We start from the raw sequence: 9,312 nt of genomic DNA, 5'->3' as shown, positions 1-9,312 counted from the left end.
GTCCAACAGATGTATTAGAAATGATACCTGGGATGGATGTAAAGCCAAGCAAATTGCTTCCGCGCCGAGAACCGAAGATTGTGTGGGTTGTAAGAGATGTGAATCTGCCTGCCCGACAGATTTTTTAAGTGTCCGCGTTTATTTAGGGCCTGAAACAACACGTAGCATGGCTCTATCTTATTGATACGTTACAAAAAACTTCACTCGAATCGTCTGATTCCTCTTTACCGAAGAAGCCTGTGCTCGAAATAATCGAGCACGGGCTTTTCTGGTCAAAACGTATCTTGTCTTTATCACTTTATCATGAGTTATTTTCCTTGGTTAACAATACTTGTTGTTTTGCCGATATTTGCAGGTTCATTAATTTTCTTTTTACCTCATAAGGGAAACAAAGTCGTTAGGTGGTATACTATATCTATTTGTTTATTAGAATTCCTTCTAATGACTTATGCGTTCTGTTATCATTTCCAACTGGAGGATCCCTTAATCCAATTAAAGGAGGATTATAAATGGATAGATGTCTTCGATTTCCACTGGAGATTGGGAATCGATGGACTTTCATTAGGATCTATTTTATTGACAGGATTTATCACTACTTTAGCTACTTTAGCAGCTTGGCCAATTACACGGAATTCGCGATTATTCTATTTCCTGATGCTCGCAATGTATAGTGGTCAAATAGGATTATTTTCTTCGCGAGACCTTTTACTTTTTTTTATCATGTGGGAGTTAGAATTAATTCCTGTTTACTTACTTTTATCCATGTGGGGGGGGGAAGAGGCGTCTATATTCAGCTACAAAGTTTATTTTGTATACTGCAGGCGGTTCCATTTTTTTCTTAATCGGAGTTCTGGGTATGGGCTTATATGGTTCCAACGAACCAGGATTAGATTTGGAAAGATTAATTAATCAATCATACCCTGCAACCTTGGAAATACTTTTATATTTTGGCTTCCTTATTGCTTATGCTGTCAAATTGCCGATTATACCCCTACATACGTGGTTACCAGATACCCATGGGGAAGCACATTATAGTACATGTATGCTTTTAGCGGGAATATTATTAAAGATGGGAGCATATGGATTGATTCGGATCAACATGGAATTGTTACCTCATGCTCATTATCTATTTTCGCCCTGGTTAGTAATAATAGGAGCGATCCAAATAATCTATGCAGCTTCAACTTCTCTTGGTCAACGAAATTTCAAAAAAAGAATAGCTTATTCCTCTGTATCTCACATGGGTTTCATAATTATAGGAATTGGTTCCATAACCAACATTGGACTCAATGGAGCTATTTTACAAATATTATCCCATGGATTTATTGGTGCTACACTTTTTTTCTTGGCAGGAACCGCTTCTGATAGAATGCGTCTTGTTTATCTCGAAGAACTGGGGGGAATATCTATCCCAATGCCTAAAATTTTTACCATGTTTAGTAGCTTTTCAATGGCTTCTCTTGCCTTACCAGGAATGAGTGGTTTTGTCGCAGAATTAGTAGTATTTTTTGGACTAATTACTAGTCCAAAATTTCTGTTAATGCCAAAAACACTAATTACTTTTGTAATGGCAATTGGAATGATATTAACTCCTATTTATTTATTATCTATGTTACGCCAGATGTTCTATGGATACAAGCTATTTAATGTTCCAAACGCAAATTTTGTGGATTCTGGACCACGAGAACTCTTTATTTTAATCTGTATCTTTTTACCAGTAATAGGAATTGGTATTTATCCAGATTTTGTTCTCTCCCTATCCGTTGACAGGGTAGAGGCTCTCTTATCCAATTATTATCCTAAATAGGTTTGCTTTTTTTTACTCGTCTGCTCTATTAATGCAGAAATAAGTAAAAAAGTATATAATGCAGAAATAAGTAAAAAAGTATAATTAGATCTATCTCGAATTTTTGAGAACCCTTTGATAAGGCGTTCAAGGGGTTCTCAAATAAAACATAAAAGTAAAAACCTTCATTTCATGAAGGTTTTATTTTATGTAATCATTTAGGTGTTAATGTAAACGAACCATAACTATGTAAGCCTATTCCTAATAGATTTATACCAAAATAACAAATCCAAATTATAAGAAATCCTATCAAAGCTATAAGTGCAGAATTCGTACCCTTCCAATTTGGATTTGTTCTACTATGTAAATAAATTGCGAATATGGTCCAAGTAATAAATGCCCAAGTTTCCTTAGGATCCCAATTCCAATAGGATCCCCAGGCCTCATTAGCCCATACTGCTCCACAAAGAATACCTACGGTTAAAAGGGTAAATCCTAGGCTAATGACACGATAACTCCAAGAATCCAAACGCTCCGTTAATTGATATTTGTAATAATTTGGAAATGAAGGGACAGAGGTTCTTTTTAAAGCACTTCTTTTTGCATAAAAATATTTAATATCACTAAAGAAAAATGTTTTATTTAAAACATTTTTTTTCTTTTTAGAAAAGAAATGGAAATTATTTCGAAATCTAATGATTAGAATAGCGGCAGATAATAAGGATCCGCACAAAAGAGTTGCATAGCTTAATAACATCATACTGACATGCATCATTAACCACTGAGATTGTAGAGCAGGTACTAGTATCGTGGATTGATGCATTTCAGTTAAAAGACCCGATGTGGCAAAGCCTTGCGTTAAAATAGTACTTGGCGTAGTTATTGTGCTTAAATCATTTTTAGAGTTCTGTATTTTAGGAATGGTATGAAGAATATACAGGGCCCATGAAAGGAAGATCAATGACTCATATAAATTACTTAATGGAAAATGTCCCGAGGAAGCCCAACGAGAAACTAAGAATCCTGTTATAGAGAAAAAAGTAACTATCATTCCTTTTTCTGACGAATCGCGTAATCCTCCAAGTTCACGAACTAATAAGGTTATAAAATGAATCGTAATCACAATTGAAATCGTTGAGAAAGAGATATGAGTTAGTATATGTTCTAAAGTTGCAAATAGCATAAGGGGAAGGTCCCATTACAAAATTGTAAATTTCGAATTGATTTCTAATCTATTGTATTCTTTTTCAAGAATGCCGCCACTCGGATTCGAACCGAGATGCTTGAGCACTGCTTCCTAAGAGCAGCGTGTCTACCAATTTCACCATGGCGGCTAACTTCAAATAATAGGTAACTTAAAAGAATAATAGCTATTATCTTGGGAATCGTCGATATTGGGAAAGTCCATAAAATTTAGGAACATTAGAGTTTTCATTAAAATAGACTTCGTTTGGTAGTATCGTTTCCATTTTTTTTTTTTACAATAAACTCTTGCTTTGCCCAATAGAAACACAAACACTGCTTGAAAGAGTTGGAACTTCTTTTTTCTAACTTGCAATTATAGAACTAATTTTTTCTAATTAATTTCCCCTTTACATTTTGAAAATTCTTTCAATACAATGAAAAAAATCCAAAAGGGTTTCTATTTAATGATGAAATTAAAATAAAATGGATAAATAGAAAAGGCTTTTTGGATTTTTTAAAAATTTCTAGAATGAAAGTCTTTATGCTCTTATTAATAAGATTTACTAACCTTATGATTTTGGAGAAGATAGGTGGAAGTTGTAAGTCCTATTGTAAGAATACTCCACTTTTCATAATTTTCCTAATAGAATATGAGGATTCTATTAGGAAAATTATGAAAAGTTCATTGATAGGAAAAGAATACTTTAGCACACAGTATACCAAACAAAACTTTTTTTTTCTTGTATATATAAGATAAGAGGGGTTTTTTGTTCTAAGAATATTGTACCGAGTAATTCGACACATAAAAGTACATTCAAAGAAGAATCCAAATTATTAAATAATTGGAATTCTTTTTTGATAAGTCAATTCATATTATTCCAAAATCTTATTATTTGTTTGTTGCCCAGAAAAACCCTTTGGTTTTGGATGCTCATTACCGCTCGAAAATGATCTTGATTTTACTAAAGAATAAGATTGTACTATGGAAAAATAAGTCTTTTTCTTCCAAATATTTTTACGAATACGCTTTTTTGACATTGAAGTACGTTTTTTTGGAACTGCCATTCAAAAAGGAAATTACTTTTTTCTAGTTGTATGTGAAAGACATCTATTGCTGCAAATCAATCCTTCTTTCTTCTTTTTATTAGTATTTATACTTAGATACTGAAAGATACTTAAATTTTGAATTATTTTTTACTTCATTTTGTCTAATGCGGATAAGACAACAAGAATTTTTTAACATTTTTTCTTTATATATTTTATACTTTTTTTTTAATAATATAGAATATATAGAAGGGTTTCTCATTTAAATCTATTTATATCTATTTATATATCAAGTATACTCCATATATAGATATATGGTATGGAAGCCTATCCCCCATATAAGATAAGACGGGGGGATAAAAAGAAGGGAAAATGAAAATAGTTAATTAAGTTCAGAATGGTATTCCATAAAGGAAAGGAATTCCAATCAAAACAAAAAATACTGAGTCTCTTAAACAAGACATTCTAAAACTTAGGTAATTTATAGTCATTAGAATTTTAGTTCTATATGAAGTAAGGACTATTCGATAATTTCTTATAAACATAGGTTTTCATTGGAATTCACTCAATCAGTTAATTATGGAACAAGAGAGCTGTTTCATCTTTGTTTTAAAGAAATATAAAAATGAATTATGAATAGAAAGTAAAATGATTCCACTTTTTTTTTTTTATTTTTATAAATATCTTTATTTAGTTAATAAAATAACTTCGTTACCTAGTTATTTTATTAACTTTTTTAATTTAACCAACTAAACCCATTCTTAATTTTTAATTATTTCAATGAGATAAATTTTGGAAAAATTAAGAATTTCAGTATTTTTTCTTATTCTTTTTATTTATTCTTTCAGAAAGAGATAAGAATTGGTTTGGTGAATCGGAAACAATTTTATAGAAAAATTGAAGTAAAAATTGAAGTAAAAATTGCAATTTCTTTTCTTATGGAACATACATATCAATATGCATGGGTAATCCCTCTTCTCCCACTTCCAGTTATTATGTCAATGGGATTTGGCCTTATTCTTATTCCGACAGCAACAAAAAATCTTCGTCGCATATGGGCTTTTCCTAGTGTTTTACTCTTAAGTATAGCTATGGTATTCTCAGTTCAACTGTCTATTCAACAAATAAATGGAAGTTCGATCTATCAATATCTATGGTCTTGGACCGTCAATAATGATTTTTCTTTAGAATTTGGATACTTGATTGACCCACTTACTTCTATTATGTTAATACTAATTACTACTGTAGGAATCCTGGTTCTTATTTATAGTGATGGTTATATGTCTCACGATGAAGGATATTTGAGATTTTTTGTTTATATAAGTTTTTTCAATACTTCCATGTTGGGATTGGTTACTAGCTCCAATTTGATACAAATTTATTTTTTTTGGGAACTCGTGGGAATGTGTTCTTATTTATTGATAGGCTTTTGGTTTACACGACCAATCGCAGCGAGTGCTTGTCAAAAAGCTTTTGTAACTAATCGTGTAGGGGATTTTGGTCTATTATTAGGAATTTTAGGTTTTTTTTGGATAACAGGTAGTTTAGAGTTTAGGGATTTGTTCAAAATAGCTAATAACTGGATTCCTAATAATGGAATTAACTCTTTACTTACTACTTTGTGTGCTTTTTTATTATTCCTTGGTGCAGTTGCGAAATCCGCACAATTCCCTCTTCACGTATGGTTACCCGATGCTATGGAAGGGCCCACTCCTATTTCGGCTCTTATACACGCAGCAACTATGGTTGCTGCGGGAATTTTTCTTCTAGCTCGACTTCTTCCTCTTTTCATATCTTTACCTTTGATAATGAGTTTTATTTCTTTAGTAGGTACAATAACACTATTCTTAGGAGCTACTTTAGCTCTTGCTCAGAGAGATATTAAAAGAAGCTTAGCCTATTCTACAATGTCTCAATTGGGTTATATGATGTTAGCTCTAGGTATAGGTTCTTATCAAGCTGCTTTATTCCATTTGATCACTCATGCTTATTCAAAAGCTTTATTGTTCTTGGGATCCGGATCCGTTATTCATTCAATGGAACCTCTTGTTGGATATTCACCAGATAAAAGTCAAAATATGGTTCTTATGGGCGGTTTAAGAAAATACATTCCAATCACAAGAACTACTTTTTTATGGGGTACACTTTCTCTTTGTGGTATTCCACCTCTTGCTTGCTTCTGGTCCAAAGATGAAATCCTTAGTAATAGTTGGTTGTATTCGCCCTTTTTTGGAATAATAGCCTCCTTTACTGCAGGATTAACTGCCTTTTATATGTTTCGGATATATTTACTTACATTTGATGGGTATTTGCGTGTTCATTTTCAAAATTACAGTAGCACTAAAGAGAGTTCCTTGTATTCAATATCCTTATGGGGAAAAAGGATACCCAAAGGAGTGAATAGGGATTTCGTTTTATCAACAACGAAGAGTGGAGTTTCTTTTTTTTCACAAAATATACCAAAAATTCAAGGTAATACAAGAAATAGGATAGGATCCTTTACTACGTCTTTTGGGGCTAAAAAAACTTTTGCCTATCCGCATGAAACGGGAAATACTATGTTATTTCCTCTTCTTATATTACTACTTTTCACTTTGTTCATTGGATTCATAGGAATCTCTTTTGATAATGGAGGAATTGGTAATGGAATAGCAGAGTTAACCATATTATCAAAGTGGTTAACTCCCTCAATAAACTTTACCCAGGAAAGTTCTAATTCTTTTGTAAATTCATATGAATTTATTACTAATGCAATTTCTTCTGTAAGTCTAGCTATCTTTGGTTTATTCATAGCATATATCTTCTATGGATCCGCTTATTCTTTTTTTCAGAATTTGGATTTAATAAACTCTTTTTACAAAGGAAATCCTAAAAAAGAATTTTTAGATCAAGTAAAAAAAAATATATACAGTTGGTCATATAATCGTGGTTATATAGATATTTTCTATACTAGGGTCTTTACCCTCGGTATAAGAGGGTTAACCGAACTCACGGAGTTTTTTGATAAGGGTGTTATTGATGGAATTACCAATGGAGTGGGTCTTGCTAGTTTTTGTATAGGAGAGGAAATTAAATATGTAGGGGGAGGTCGAATCTCGTCTTATTTATTCTTTTTTTTATGTTATGTATCTGTGTTTTTATTCTTTTTTCTTTCTTAAGTTAAGGAATTTACAACAAGTCTCTTGCAAAAATAACTATCCTATCCCCTTTCTACAATCTCTCTATATCCTTGTTACATAAGGTAAGTATTGTATAATAGTTCGGTTTTCCGCGATTTTTTCCATTCCTCTGTGTAAATACCCTAATATGGGTTCACAATCAATAACATCCTCACCATCGAGAGTAACGATCAGTCGAAGAACACCATGCATTGATGGGTGTTGAGGGCCCATATTGACTATCATGAGATCTTTTCTTGTAAGCGGTAGACTCATATCCTTTCTTCCTTAATTCATTATTCCATGAAAATGGATTATTCCATGAATTCCTCAAAGCGAGGCTCATCAAAATGAAAAATCTAAGACTACTATAAGACTACTAAAAAAATAATAAAACAAGAAAAAAATTTGAACGATTAAATTACTGCTCCCGAATATTCAACTGACCGATTAATTTCTTATAACGTACTCTATTTTTCTTTGCCAAATAAGCCAGCAAACGTCGACGTTTTCCCAAAAGTCTTCGTAGACCTCTTTCCGATGAAAAATCTTTTTTGTGTAATTCCAAATGTGAAGCAAGTCTCCGTATCTTATTGGTGAAACTGAATACTTGAAATTCAACAGAACCCCTGTTTTCTTCTTTTTCTTCTTTAACCATAAATCCAAAAATTTTTCTACCTCCTTTCTTTTTCATGTATTTTTCTGATCAGGAAAAATACAAAATTATGTCAGTTATTTTGAAGTTATTCTAATCTCGTACACACACAAATTTGCAATTATTCATCTACTACTGGAATTTGGATTTATTTTATCGATGCAAATTGGATTTGGATAGAAGGGTACATTCTTTCTAATATTTTAGATAGAAGAAATGTTTCTTCTATCTAAAATATTAGAAAGAATTTTGCTGATTTATTTATTGCTATATGCAATTTATGGAATTGATACACCATTTAATTGATATCATTTAGCAAAATGAAACACAGCATATGCATCCATCTTTTGGCTCGAGAATTTCACGGGATAGAGATATGGTATAAGAAATAGACTATTAAGTAACTCTAAATGAATTGTGGATACATCTGTATCCTTAACATACTGAAACGATTGTCATTATTCGTATCAAACCAATAGCGATTCATACAAGCTAAATCTTCTAATCAATGGTGGGCCAATAATGAATTTTTTTGCATATGTATTAAGACGCTTGGCCTGATTTCGAAATTGTCCAGAGTTTTATATGTTGTTTTCATTGCAAAATGATGGGTCTCCTTCCATAACTTTCCAATTACGAGTACGAGAATTGAAAGACATGAAAATTCTCAATTCTCTACGGCGTCTAGTAGATAGAAACAAGAAAATCAGAAGAATCTTTCTCTCTATTCACTATCATTCCGCGTCTTCGACTTCTATTAGTTTCTTTTCTTCTTTAATGCAATAGCTATAGTTTGATATAAGAATCCATTTCTCAAAGTAATGGAAACCATTCTCTTATAGGAAATGGTTCGAAAATCGCTATTCCACCTTTTAGGTATCGTGAAAAGTGATACCTGTGAAGATCGTGCATTTCAGTCAAATTCAGATCCGTTTTTCGAGTCCATGATATAATATAACCAAATTGGATAGATCTTCCACCTGTTTAGCTAAGAAAGAATAGATACAGAGGTGGATAATAGATCGATATGAAGATCATGAGCTGCCCCATAATGAAATCGCCAGTAGTCGCGAATATCTCCTTCTTCCCTAATCCAAGATTGGAGAAAGAAGATCTAAGAGGGACCTATGGAGAATGTAGTCAGAAATCCATAATAGAGTCCGACCACAACGACCGAATTAATTATCCTCATCGAGAAACTTAGACTACTAAATAGAAAAGATTTGAAAATCATGGCATGGGTCTCCTTTTTTTCTTTCTTTAGAGTTTTCTATATGCACAATTTCTCGATGTTTCGATGAGAATTTCTTGACTTTCCATATATAGAAAGAGATAGACTATAAATGACATCTCTTATGTCAATAAGACCAAAGGGATGGATATTAAATGATAGGAAGTGCTAGGAAGTGAAATAGAATGAAATAGAGCCACTTTGGGCTTCCCTATGAAATGAGGCATGGAACGGAGCCACTACGAAGAAATTA

This window comes from Triticum urartu, unplaced genomic scaffold, assembly GCF_056163025.1.
Source record: "Triticum urartu cultivar PI428250 unplaced genomic scaffold, HENAU_Tu73 scaffold1, whole genome shotgun sequence".
NCBI classification, from domain to species: domain Eukaryota; kingdom Viridiplantae; phylum Streptophyta; class Magnoliopsida; order Poales; family Poaceae; genus Triticum; species Triticum urartu.
This window is presented reverse-complemented; position numbering follows the sequence as displayed.